Genomic DNA, 11,496 nt, shown 5'->3' on the forward strand with positions numbered 1-11,496 from the left:
AGGCAGTTTCTAAGTATGGTCACATTCCAAACCGGGGAGGAAAGATAAATCAGATGCACATCCAAACAGGTATAGAGGTATCTACCTTTCCTGAATTGCCTTCAGCATATTTGGATACCTCTGCAAATTCGAATCCCATTGCATATCCAAACAACAAATGGGGGCAGACATATATAAAAACACAACCAATTTAAACCAATCGTTCCAGACTCAGAAATAATGATAAAAAAGTTGCCCGTGCATAGATCTCCTATATAAAAATGTAGGCAAGTAAAATTAAAATGAGAAGTAATGTCCACTCTGCCTTGTTCTTTTGTTTTCATTCCTGGGAGAAAAGTATCCAGGCCACACATAAGCACAAGATGAAGTTATATCACTATAATCCAGCATCCTGTTTATCCCGTTGCAAGGGCCTTATTACATGACTCTAGGATACCCAGAAGCAAGACATTTTAAAAATGCTAAAGGAAGTACTGCTGAAAATTGCATATTTTTTCCTTAAGTTAGCTGTATTTATATTGTAATTACAAGTACATCAGCCCATATTATAAGATTACATTTAAAGGTTACACCTGAGTATGTTTAATTAGCAGTATGCATGATTAAACTCAAGGTTATTTCTGGGTAAACATGATCTATGTAACCCAGTCAAGTTTTGCATTTAAGGGGTGGCTTCAAAAATTCAATAATGTCTAAAATGGGAAACAGTTAAGTATAGAGCTATACTCTGGGGATTATTTAATATCTTTATAAGTGACAAGAATAGCAGTGGCTTCAAACTTGTTCCCTAGATCTTAAACAAAGTAAAATGGCACTACTGCCCCACATAGCATACTTCCAGTACTATTATTCTTTGCAATTGCTCAGCTTGTGTTTTCTGACTTTATCTGGCCTCAGAAGTTTGGTAGGGTTAGATCACATTACCTAGATGGGAAGCTACCAGGAAATATCACTATTATTGGCCAGACTGGGAAGTAAAAAACATCCTAGATGTAGGCAATGGCAAATCACCTCCATATTATTCTGAAGAAAAAAATATGGATTGTTAATTAAGATACCAGGTGTGGAGCCCAATTTGAAAGTAATTTAACTTTCTGTCATAGACAACAATGTCATAGATATCATGCCATAAATCATCCACTGGAATATCAGGAATTCCTGCTTTTCCTATCCTGCTCCTTTGAACTTAACAGAGTCTTCTCCTTTTTAACCAACTAAATCTACCTAGGGATGAAGAGACCAAATACCAAAACAAATAGCAGCATTTCTCTAGTTTATATTGAAGTTATACCTTTCAAGAACTCAAAATTATTTCAAATATGTAAGATTTAAAAAAAAACATTGAGCAAGAGACAGCAAAGAACTGTTTATGTGGGCTCCCATTTTTCTATGCAGGGGAGAAAGATTAAGCCCTTCTTTGGGCTCTGGGCAATGCCACCTGACTTAATTAAGATAAGTGCAGAAACTTCTCAGATTATTTAGGACAAGATCCTACTTAGGTTTGCTTTTTACACAAAATTTTAAATAACCTCAATCAATACCTGCTTTGAGAAATGATTCACCATTTAAACATGGCAAAGGAATATAGAATACAGGTAGTTTTCAACTTACAACCATTGGTTTAATGATTTACATGGGGGTAAATCACATACGTACTCTACATGGGACTATCCTCGAAAAGTGTTCAGAGACTCCAAATTGTCCAGAATGCAGCCGCGCGAGTTGTCATGGGTGCACCTCGGTACACCCATATAACACCTGTACTCTGCAAGCTGCACTGGCTGTCTATCAGTCTCCAGGCACAATTCAATGTGTTGGTTATTACCTATAAAGCCCTATATGGCTTAGGGCAAGATTATCTACAGGACCCTCTCTTGTCACATACTTCCCAGAGACCAATTAGAGCACACAGAGTTGGCCTCCTCCAGGTTCCATCAGCCAAGCAATGTAGATTGGCGGGACCTCAGGGGAGAGCCTTCTCTGTTGCCGTCCCAACTCTAGGGAATCAACTCTCCCCCAATCTCCATATTGCTCCCACCCTGCTGGCTTTTCGTAAGGCCACGAACACATGGCTATGCCTGCAGGCTTGGGGGCCCTAAATCAACAACTAGCTTGACCACCTGTATGAATATGATTGTGTATGAATGATATGTACGCATGTTGTTGAGTTGTCCCACTACGAGTTTTAGCTAGGGTTTTAGTAATTAGATTGTTTTTTTTCTTGACTTCCTTCTATTGTTATTTATAATTTTATATGGTAATTTTATATTGTTGTAAGCTGCCCTGAGTCCTTTGGGATTGGGCAGCATAGAAGTCAAATTTAAAAAAGAAATATAAATAAATAAATAAATAAATAAATAGATTTACAGTTGCAAAGAACCTGAAAAAAGTGGCTTATGACTGTTTTTCAAGTTTATTATCATTGTAGCATCACCATGGTCACGTGATCAAAATAGAGACGCTTTGGCAACTGGCATGTATTTATGACATTTGCAGTGTCCCAGTGTCATGTGATCAACTTTGTGACCTTCTGAGAAGCAAAATCAACTAGGAAGCCAGATTCACTGAACAATCATGTCACTAACTTAATAACTGCAGTGATTTGCTTAACAACAAGGAAGCTCGTAAAAAGGGACAAAATAAATTTCAAAACTGCCTTGTTTACCAGTGGAAATTTTGTGCTCAATTGTGGTTGTAAGACGAGGACTACCTGGATCTAAGCTTTATATTATGTGATGATCTTAAAGACAAAGTTTATAGACTTAAAGACAAATGTCTAAAATATAGACACTTCAAATTTATGCTGAAAATATGATCAGCAGGGACATGTTTGGTGAACATATCTAAAAAAAGCAAGAAAATTTTGAATTCCAGTACAGTACATATATTGATTCAGAGGATTTTAAAGTTTTATATAAAATTAGAACCAGAGGTCTTTCTTTTAGAACTGATAGATAAAATATTGGAAAATAGTTATGGAACTTTGATTTTGTATATAATTATTGCAGCAGATTATTGCATGCACAAGAATTGAAAGATTCAGCTTTATTTACAATTAGAAACGGTTGGCGAAGGGGATGGATGGATGGAGATGATGGCCAAACTGACTTCTTCAATTAGAGAAAAGACAATCATCTACATTTATTGATGGAAAGCCTTATGGAAATTTTGCACAAAACAGGGGAAAATGAACATGATTTTGACTAGTAGGCAGGATAGATTATAGAAAGAAGAGAGACATGTTGTCATTTTAGAGAAAGATGTAAATTTATAATTGTAATTATAATTGGTGTAAAGAAGATAGTAAGCCACTTCTTTTTCTGCCCTGACAAGAATGGCAGGATGCTATTTCATGCAATGACACACACATATATATGGGTTTCTTCTCGTGTAGAATTTAGACATTTCTGGTGACATTTCGACGAGGTCGCCAGAAATTTCTAAATTCTACACGGGAAGAAACACGAATATGCCAAGACCTCCATACCTGTACCCGTGAAAATCTACGAAAACAAATATATATAAAATACTAGTTATTTAAATTGTATTCATAATTCCAATGTGATCTATTATACAAATTGCCTTTGATTAAATAAAATAAAGTTTGCACTGTGGTAACTCCCATGTGTATTTATGTATATTCTTCCAGGGTTTATTTTTAATTCTTAAATCTGGGAAGTGAAAATCAGAGGCACAGAGGATAATCTCTAAACATACTATGTTCCACATATACCAAGGGGGGGTGTGGGATCTTACTTTATAGAAAAAATAAAACAGACAAAATTATTACAACATGGAAGTGTTGTTTTGCTTGGCTTCTTGAGACTGAACATAAAATCAGGTTCATCTTTTTCTCTTCAATAAGCTGTTTTGTTTCTCCCAAAACAGTCTGTTTATTTTACCAGCATTCTACTTCCTGGTTCATGTGTACCGGCTTGATGAGATCATCATGCTCGTGCACAGTTTCCAAGGCCAGAATCTACATTTACAATTCTTCCTTAAAGAACTAGGTCTGCTTTTAATGAAACCTCTAAAATATGTTTTCTTTACCAGCAATTTAGCTAACAGGTGAACACATCTTTTCAGAAAAATAAAAAGACCAAATATGTAGTATTTGCAGAGACTTGCATAAAAAAAGAGGGGCTTTTTCTTCTTTTTTATCCTCCATTTGTGATGTTCCTAATGTTCAGTGTAACGATATATTTCTGTCACAGCAACTGCTGGTAAAAACAACTATCAGAATGGAATGAGTCCTTGGGACAAGTCCAAAATATGATCCAAACAGCAAATCTGGTTAAAAGCCAGTTCAGTAGCTGTCACTCACTTGTCTTTCCTACCCAAACATTTTTCCATCCAAGCGTAATCTACGATTTTAAGAACAGTTACAATCATATTCCTAAAGCCATAAACTAGTAAACCACAGAAAAGAAAGGAGTTGTTTGAATTATGTTACATCAACTAAATCCTTCCTGTATCTAAAGCTCACTGTATTTGAAATTGTGCAATGTTCACTCATATCTCAACATTTCATCTCAATGTGGCAAGGGAATGAGAAACTTAGTATTTAAATCAAACTAATGTTTTCATTCTATATCCTCCAAAGAAAAGCTCTCGACTGGAGCGTGAAGAAAAGGCTTAAAAAGAAAACAAAATGTTACAAAAACAGTGAGAATTATTAATGATGAATTATTATTAATGATGAATGATACAATAGGATAAGATTAGGCATATCATCAAATTAAAACCTCATATACTTATCTAAAGTCAGATCAACTGAACTAAAAATAATTTATATTTCCAAATAAGCATGCAAAAATAAATTAAGCAGATGCCTGAATTAAAGTTTTAGATCAATCTAAAACTTTAATTCAGGCATCTGCTTAATTTATTTTTGCATGCTTATTTGGATATATAAATTATTTTTAGGGGATTTTTTAGTTTTTTATTTTTGGATATATAAATTTATTTTTAGAGTGAAGCTGGGATGTTAATTTGTTTCATAATTAAAGTTGCTTAGGTCTGTTTTGGGGGAAATCCTATTTACAACTACCAGAATTTCAGGTACAAATGTTTTATCAGGATGTAAATAAGACAACAATTTACATTTTAAAAGGATTCTGAATTATTCTGAATTCTGAATTATTGCTAGTTATGTTGGTATATTATGAAGAAGCACAAGATCCTACTCCGTATTAATAGAATGCAAACTATTGTTTACATGCATCGCTGAAATATATTAATGATATTATAATAGTTTCCTACAAAAATACAAACAGTTCATAAATTAAGATATGAGGGGGAGTCTCACAAGTTAATAAAATCAAAACTGAAAACCAGAAGTCCTCATTCGAAGATCATTTCCTTAGTCTTTCTTAGTCTACACAGATGGTCTGCTGTAAAAATAAACTCAAGGTTGGTAAACTGTTGGGGCTTTGCTTGCTTGCTTGCTTTCCTTCTAGAAACATAGAAACATAGAAGATTGACCGTAGCAGTAAAAGACCTCATGGTCCATCTAGTCTGCCCTTATACTATTCCCTATATTTTATCTTAGGATGGATATGTTTATCCCAGGCATGTTTAAATTCAGTTACTGTGGATTTACCAACCACGCCTGCTGGAAGTTTGTTCCAAGTATCTACTGCTCTTTCAGTAAAATAATATTTTCTCACTTTTAAGAAAAGTTCTCATCCCAGAACTTGATCTATCGCCTCCATAACATCCAAGTGTCTTCTGATCTCTAAAGCAAGCCAGGCCCAAGATGTGAATCTCTCCCACAGTAACATTTGAGGAAAAGTGACAGTCAACTAATGTCTGCTATAACCTTACAACCTGAGAGTCCCAGCTGGGCTATTGTTGATATCCAAGCAAAGGGACTTGCCTTTCCCTCCAACATCTGACCTCAAGGCTCCCTTTTCCTCTCCATAACCCCACCACCCCCAATGATCCCACCCATCCTGGGAACGCACAAGACCATCTGCTCGGATCTCCCATGGATCGCTCCCCACTCATTCCCATGTCTGTCACCTTCGCTGCCCACAACCTCGCTCCAAAGATCGGGGAGAGGAGGAAGCCCCGCCAGGTCGACCCTCCAACTAAGCCCCATTTCCCTTCCGCCCAGCAGCGACCCCATTTGACGCCTTGAAGTAGACCCACCCCATAAGCCACCCCACGACCAACTTGGGACGCGGCCCTTCCAGGCTTCCCCTGCAAGGATCCAGGCGCCGGGATCGCCTCCCGCCCGCCCGCCCCTCCGACTCACCCCCTCCCTTCCCGATTGCGATGGGCAGCGGAGCCGCTTCGTCGAGCGAGTGGCAGCTTTCTCGGCTCAAGTCGCGGGCTGGGGAGGCTGTGCACGGGGACGCGCCTGGCCGCCGAGCGCGTCCCCGCCCACCCCGCGCCGTGCACGCGCGCGCCCGGCGTGAGCGCGCCACGAGCGGCTGAGCCGCCCGCCCGGGAGGCGCTGACAGGCCATTTGGCGGGGAGAAAGCGGGAAGTGGCAATGCACGACAACTCTATAGTGGAGCACCCGGTGGAGCAGGCCTACGTGGACCAGGGCGACGAGCACGTGGGGGGGAGGGTCGGTGAAAAGGCGGGCTGGCTTGGACCCCGTTCAGCTGGGTTGACAGCTTTTTTCCGTGACTTAGCTGAAGCTTTTCTGTGTACTTGCGGGGGAGGGAGGCTAAAGAAACCTTATTTGGTGCCTGTTTTAAGGCCGTGTCAGGATGCAGTGTCAACTCCCATAATTTTGTGAGTTAAACAAGGCAGCAATTCAAAAGGTTCTGTTCTCACCGCCACCCCCTTGGCCAAAGTTACCTCAGGTGAGGTTACCACGTTAAGGGCTCTGGCACTTAGGTCTAATGACCTAAGTGTAAGAGCCTACTGTTAACAACATTGCCAAAAAAAGCACTAAAGTAGTCAATCTAATCTTGTGTAGCTTCTTCTCTGGTAAATATTACACTGCTAACCAGAACATACAAAACATTTGCCAGACCAGTTCTTGAATACAGCTCACTTATCTGGAACCCGCACTTTTGAGAGAGTCCAGAAATATTTCACAAGAAGAGTCCTCCACTTCTCTGCTCGCAACGGAATACCTTATGCCACCAGACTTGAAACTTTGGGCTTAGATAGCTTAGAACTTTGTCGCCTCTGATCTGATTTAAATATAGTTCATAAAATCATCTACCACAATGTCTTACCTGTCAGTAAATACTTCAGCTTCAACAATATATGAGCACACTATCGATTCAAACTTAGTGTAAACCACTCCAAACTCGACTGCAGAAAATATGACTTTAGAAACGTGATCAATGCCTGGAATGCACAACCTGACTCTGTAGTTTCTTCCCCAAACCCCCAAAACTTTAACCTTAGTCTGTCTACAGTCGACCTCACCTCATTCCTAAGAGGTCCGTAAGGGTTGTGCATAAGTGCCCCATTGTCCCTTCCCTCCCTGTCCTACTGTCCTAATTTACCTTTGCTAATGTTTATGTTTATACCAATACCTGCTATCTTGTACATGTTTGACAAACAAATAAAAGAAATAAAAGAAAAAAAATGTTGGACATGTTGCCTTCTAGGAAAATAGATGCAATTGTAGAGGAGGGATGTGGGGCTAGCAAATTGGACTTCTAAATACCAGGCAACAATTATGTTTTCTACCATCCTTCTAACAGATCATCTGGATTTTAGTTGCTCAGACCTGATAGGCCTCCTTGAACGGTAGCATTTTAAGATTGGGGGAAAGTTGTAATTTATTTTATTTATTTATTTATTTATTTATTTTATTAGATTTGTATGCCACCCCTCTCCGCAGACTCGGGGCGGCTCACAGCAGTGATAAAACAGTATACAATGACAAATCTAATATTAAGTCTAAAATAACAATTTTACATTAAAAACATTAATGAGAAGTAATGAGAGAGAAAGGAAAGAAATGCACCAAAGTAATGTTGCTGTTAGGGATGGTTTAAAAATGCTTCTCTCCTGCTTGAGCAGGGGTTTGGACTAGATGATTTCCAAGATGCCTTCCAACTCTGTTATTTTGTGCATCTGAAACACAGTCTAGTTCTATACATGTTTGCTGCTTCATTTCCATTAAGGGCACGGGTATCAAACTCACCACATCACTTACATTGCCATCACGTGATGTTTCTTGACCTTTTTTTCCCCATTCATGGAGCTGAGGTGGGTGTGTCTCTGTGATGCATTTGACCCATGGCCCGCCAATTTGACATCCCTGATTTAAGAGGATTATCCATATACAAGAAATGTTTGGCAAAGTACATTTGTTGTTTTAGTCGCTGCAATCTTCCATGGAGAACAACCCAAAGATATCTTATAACAATATATACATACATACAATAAGATCAAGCCATTTAAAATCAGTTTAACTGTTGAATAGCATTACCAAAGTATTATTTTACTTAATGGATTTAAGAATCTTCTGTTACAATGTTTACCCTCACAGAATGACTTCTGATTACCCAAATCAAATAAAATACTAAAGAATTACCTAAGATGCTAGCTTGGGAATAGCATATTTTCTTTTTCTTTTTTTTAATTTATTGAATTTTTTGAAACAAAAAAATCAAACAAATACATACAAAAGATAGACATATCATACAATACATGCAAGCAGTTTACGGAAACTTATGCCTTTTGAATTACATTGCCTTTTCTGCATTGTCCTCTTTTATTTTGTTTGGTTTTTCATTTCTGTTTTTTTCTCTATCCAATTGTATAATTTTCTCCATACTGTATAATAGTCATTTCCCTGTTTATTGAATATCTTATTTTCTGTGTGTGGTCATGGGGAAAAAAATCTTACACACGCACGCACCAGGGGCGGGTTTCACTTACCTTTCACTACCAATGTGCATCGTGACCATGCGTACAACCATATGTGCAATCTCATGCAATTTCAGCTCTTTGTACGCGCAGAGGGACAATTTTACTTTTGTACATGCGCAGAGACAAAAAATGGCATTTAAAAAAAAAATTGTGCCCACGGCCTGGCAAAGCTCCTACCAGAATGGAGTACTGGGCCATGCCAGTGGGAACTTGCCACTGATACGCACACATGCAAAACCTGCTTACAAAGTTTGGGGAATCCCAACAAGTTTCAAATGATGCTGAAGAATCCAGAGAGCAGTTATTCTACGAAGCAGAAGCATACTGCTAAAAAAAAATAAAGGAAACACTTAAACAACAATATAACTCCAAGTAAATAAAACTTCTGTGAAATCAAACTGTCCACTTAGGAAGCAACACAGATTGACCGTCAATTTCATTTTTGTTGTCAGCACATTCAACTCTGTACAGAACAAAGTATTCAATGAAAATATTTCATTCATTCAGATCTAGGATGTGTTCTTTGAGTGTTCCCTTTATTTATTTATTTTGAGCAGTGTATATTCTATAGCAGACTATAATTTATTGGAGAGAAGTATCATCATCTGTTCCAAATTTAGAAGATATTTTAAGATTCCACCGTCAGTCCCCACCCCTCCCCAAGTCTTGAGAGGCTTTGGATATTTAGACCTTCTGATATCAGGAACCTTCCATCTTTGTCTTGAATGGCGTGGCACTGTCCTAAGCAGACCCAGTGCAATATCTTGGCATCTTCCTGGAGTCAAGGCTCACCTGATTGAAGAGCAGGTGACAACCATGACTAGGAGGGCATTTGCAGACCTTAGTGTTGTCGTCCAGTTGTGCCCTACTCACTGTCACTCATAGCCTTGTGACCTCGTGTTTGGATTACTGCAATGTGGTTTACATGGGGCTGTCCTTGAAGAACATTTGGAAGTTTCAACCAATGCAGAATTCATTGGTTCAGCTGTAGGGGTTGTAAAAAGGGCCAGTTAGTCATTTATATAACACTGACTTTGTGAACGTCATTGGCCATCACTGTGCTTCTGGGTGCAATTCAGGGTGCTGCTTTAAAAGCCTTCATTGTTTAGGACAGGTTACTTGATGAGGGACCATCGCTCCCTGTTTGTTTCTACTTCTCCGATCCAATCTGACAGGATGGGCATGCTCTGGATCCTATTGCAGGGGTGAAATCCAGCTGGTTCTGACAAGTTCTGGAGAACCAGTAGCTGAATTTTTTGAATAGTTCGGAGAACTGGTAGCAGAAATTTTGAGTAGTTTGGAGACCCAGCAAATGCCAACTCTGGCTGGCCCCAGAGTGGGGTGGGAATGGAGATTTTGCAGTATTATTCCCCTGCCACACCTATCAAGTTACGGACACCAAGCAATACCATCAAGCCACAGCCACAGAACCAATAGTAAAAAAAAATTGGATTTCACCATTGTCCTATTGCCCTATAAACAGGGGTGGGCAGGGACGCAGGAACGCAGTGGGGTAGCAAAAATGGAGCTCCACCCCAGAGCATCCAATTTGCACTGAAAGGTGTTAAAAGAAAATGCAGGGTGTCCTGCATAAGTCACGCCTACAGTGTGGTAGTCAAAATTTTGGTAGCCCTTCACTGCTGATTAAACATACTCCTGTCACAGGAGGGCTGTGTATCTGCTAGCCTTTGGTAAGGTCCTAAAGGCCTGCTTCTGTGCTGTGCATAGGCCTGGAACTCTGATTGTGTGAAAGACCTCATCTGGCTATGTTAACAAATGCTGAGCATGATGCCTTCCTTGATTATTGTGTATTTTAATTTTTGTATTTGTGATGAAAACAATGTATAAGTTATTTAACATTGCTGTCCTGAGTCATTTGTTGAGATGGCCAGCTTTACAATTTGATTAAATAAATAATTTAATGTATGTTGATATTGTCACTTGTTATCATTGTTGTTTTTATTTTCTCAGTATTGAGGGTGTGAGGATGTTACCATATTTTCTCCCATTCACCTAGAAGACAAAACAGTTATGAAGAGTTAAACTTTTAACTACAATATCCTATGGACAGAGGCACAAAGATACAATGAGCTGGTTTTTTTAAAGAGCTATATAAACTTGAATCCTTCAAGCTGAATTACAGATTCCTACCATAGTCTCTTCAGAGCTGCATTTGATTAAGATTCAAACTCTCTATTGACTACACTAAGAAGTCAAAAATCATCTTGAAAGAAGTACAGGCAGGATATTTCCATACTGTTGCCATGGAAACTCTATTTTACTAAATAAATGCATCCTATTTCAAAAGCTAAAATAAAAATGGTACCAAGCACTTTCATTTGTTCAGGGAAAATGAATGGCTTGACTGATAGGATTCTAAAAGTACAGAAATGCTTAGTGAGATGATTGCCATGTAAATTGAATACATAAAATTATGTCCCAAGATAGCACCTAAGGTATGATCTTAATGACGAGTACAGCTTATGAGCTCTGCCCAAAACCTCTCTTCTTTCCAAAGTGTGAAATCCTATTTTTACTTGTGGTGCAGTCAACTTAGACAAACATGTAAAACAGGATGGTTTCTCTCTTTTACAGTGAATGAAATGGATGGAATGTTATTGACTCTCACCACAGCTTTTTCCC

At 38.7% G+C, this 11,496-nt stretch overlaps 1 protein-coding gene across 5 annotated transcripts in view; it reads right to left on the reverse strand.

Annotated features, from left to right (window-relative positions):
* The window catches only part of TEX264 (testis expressed 264, ER-phagy receptor), a 207,614-nt gene extending 201,199 nt beyond the window's left edge, over positions 1-6,415 (reverse strand). The window contains exon 1 of one of the 5 annotated variants that reach the window (XM_070738718.1): positions 6,260-6,415. The gene's annotated coding sequence lies outside the window, so the exon portion shown is untranslated. Of the gene's footprint in view, positions 1-5,308; positions 5,333-5,669; positions 5,690-6,153; positions 6,174-6,259 lie in introns of those variants that run through there. The other 4 variants (XM_070738723.1, XM_070738719.1, XM_070738720.1 and 1 more) reach the window with 4 other exon arrangements.
* Between the last annotated feature and the right edge of the window lie 5,081 nt (positions 6,416-11,496).

The sequence above is a fragment of the Erythrolamprus reginae genome, chromosome 2, assembly GCF_031021105.1.
Source record: "Erythrolamprus reginae isolate rEryReg1 chromosome 2, rEryReg1.hap1, whole genome shotgun sequence".
In the NCBI taxonomy this organism is placed as follows: domain Eukaryota; kingdom Metazoa; phylum Chordata; class Lepidosauria; order Squamata; family Dipsadidae; genus Erythrolamprus; species Erythrolamprus reginae.